A 2,623-nucleotide genomic window follows, 5' to 3' on the forward strand; every position below is an offset into this window, starting at 1 on the left:
CCTTCCTATTCTATTATCTTCTTCCACTTCTGCGCATTGCTTGTTTAAAAATAATTCCTTATCTCTTCTGGCTAATCTCTGGAATTTTGCATGTAATTGGGCATATCTCCCCCTATCACTGTTGCCTTTTGCTTTCCTTCTTTCTTGGGCTGCTTCCAGTGTCTCAGCAGACAGCCATCTTGCCTTCTTGGTTTTCTTCTTTGGGATGTTTTTGTTGTCGCCTCCTGAACAATGTTGCGAACTTCTGTCCATAGTTCTTCCAGGACCCTATCTACTAAATCTAGTCCCTTAAATCTATTCTTCACCTCCACTGCATCTTCAGTAGGAATATTCGTGAGCTCATATCTAACTGATCTGTGGTTCTTCCCTATTCTCTTCAGTCTGATTCTAAATTGTGCAATAAGAAGTTCGTGATCTGAACTACAATCAGCTCCAGGTATCGTTTTTACCAACTGCATAGATGTCTGCCACCTTTGGCTACAAAGGATGTAGTCAATCTGATTTCGGTGTCGACTGTCTGGTGAAGTCCATGTATAAAGTCATCTCTTAGGTTGTTGGAAGAGAGTGTTTGTTATGCACAGTGCGTTGTCTTGGCAAAATTCTATCAGCCTATGTCCTGCCTCATTTTGTTCTCCCAGACCATGCTTGCCTGTAATTCCAGGTGTCGTTTGACTACCCACCTTAGAATTCCAGCCTCCTGTAATGAAAATATCATCTTTGTTTGGCGTATTATCCAGTAGGTGCTGCAGATCCTCATAGAACTGATCTACTTCTGCTTCTTCAGCATCTGTGGTTGGGGTGTATATTTGGATCACTGTGATGATAAATGGCTTACCCTGAATTCGAATTGAGATCATTCTGTCATTTTTGGGATTGTAACCAAGCACTGCTTTAGCCACTTTATTATTAATTATGAAGGCTACTCCATTTCTTCTGTGGTCCTCTTGTCCACAGTAGTAGATCTGGTGGTCATTTGATGTGAAGTGGCCCATTCCGGTCCATTTCAGTTCACTGACACCCAAAATGTCTATATTTAATCTTGACATCTCCCCAATAACCACATCCAATTTGCCCTGGCTCATAGATCTTACATTCCAGGTTCCTATGGTGTGTTGATCTTTAGAACATCGGATTCATCGTTCACCACCAGCACCATCGGCTGCTAGCCGTCCTTTTGGCTTTGAGCTAGCTGCGTCATCACATCTGGGGCTAGTTGAACTTATCCTCTGTTCCTCCCCAGTAGCATTTTGACCATCTTCCGACCTGGGAGTCCCATCTTCCGATGGTATACCGACATATCTCTGGTTGTACTGATCCATTTAGTTTTCATGGCAAGAATACTGGGGTGGGTTGCCGTTTCCTTCCCCAGGGATCGTATTTAGTCTGACCTCTCTGCCAAGACCTTCCCGTCTTGGGTGACCCTTCACGGTTTAGCTCATGACGTCATTGAGGTGCTCAAGCTCCAGCACCACGACAAGGTAACAATCTCCTTTGCTGAAGCATCTTCCTCAGACCCCTCTAGAAATTCCCATGTAGCAATTAATAAATGGTAATGTATGCCGTCTGTCTCCCTTCTTTCTGTACATTGTAAATATTTGATGAGTTTGAGAATGGTCTAATGCCTTGTCAGAGGACTCTTGCCTTGCAAGCCTCACAGTACATTGCCAAAGAAGAGTGCTGGCACCTGCTATGGCTATGCACGCACACAAATCCAATCACATTACACAGAAAATCGCAAGAGGAGTCCTGTCATCCTCTCCCTCCCGCATCAATCTAATACTATTGTGCTTGCAACCCGCAAAGTCTTGAAAGGCTGGGAGCCTCACAAACATGTGCTATTTCTTTCTAGTTTGGACTTAACATTATTATTTAGAGCTGCACTCTTCAATGAAAGCTGTTATTGTATTTATATACAGCTGTGAAAATCCAAAATGGAAACTGCTGAGATACACTGCCCAAAACGAAAATGTCAAAACTGGCCCTCATTAACTTTAATCCATTGCTGAATGTTGACAGTTATTTACAGCAATGTCAGACAGTGTCAACAATATCTGGTGAATGTCAGCAATGGCCAGTTTTGGAGTTTCTCAGTAACACATGTCAGCAGGGTTTTTACGAGTTAACTAATTATAACTGTTGGCTTTAATCTTTTTTACCAAATTGTGTTGAAATTAATTTATGTTCTACTGTTGTTTCATGGGTACTCAGCAATGGATTTATCAATTGTAGGCTCTTTTGAGCTCTTGTAAGAAAAGCAATATAGAAAAATATACATAAAGAAATTAACATATTCATCCATCATTTCACACATTTACTGACAGAATGAGGCAGAGATACATTTAAAATTATTACTTTGTTATATTTTTATCTTGCCCTTCCTCCAAGGAGTTCAGGATGATGTGCAAGGTTTTCCCCCTACCCATTTTATCCTTATAACAGCCCTGTGAGGTAAGTTAGACTGAGAGGGTGATTGGCCCAAGATGATCCAGCAAGCTTCGTGGCTGAGTGGTGATCTGAATCAGGGTCTCCTGTGCCATTTCAGGCCATGGGTTCTGGTGATGCTCTGTTGGGTTGTAGGGTTCTGTTAGAGATCCGATCTTGAGCAGGAGTCAGGTTCCTCAGG

At 42.2% G+C, this 2,623-nt stretch overlaps 1 protein-coding gene across 26 annotated transcripts in view; it reads right to left on the reverse strand.

Moving 5' to 3' along the window:
- Positions 1-2,623, reverse strand: part of FARS2 (phenylalanyl-tRNA synthetase 2, mitochondrial) — a 347,910-nt gene that overhangs the window by 187,261 nt on the left and 158,026 nt on the right. The gene's annotated exons all lie outside the window — the stretch shown is intronic.

The sequence above is a fragment of the Heloderma suspectum genome, chromosome 4 (assembly GCF_057233095.1).
Source record: "Heloderma suspectum isolate Gila_16-S chromosome 4, 16-S_ref, whole genome shotgun sequence".
NCBI lineage: Eukaryota > Metazoa > Chordata > Lepidosauria > Squamata > Helodermatidae > Heloderma > Heloderma suspectum.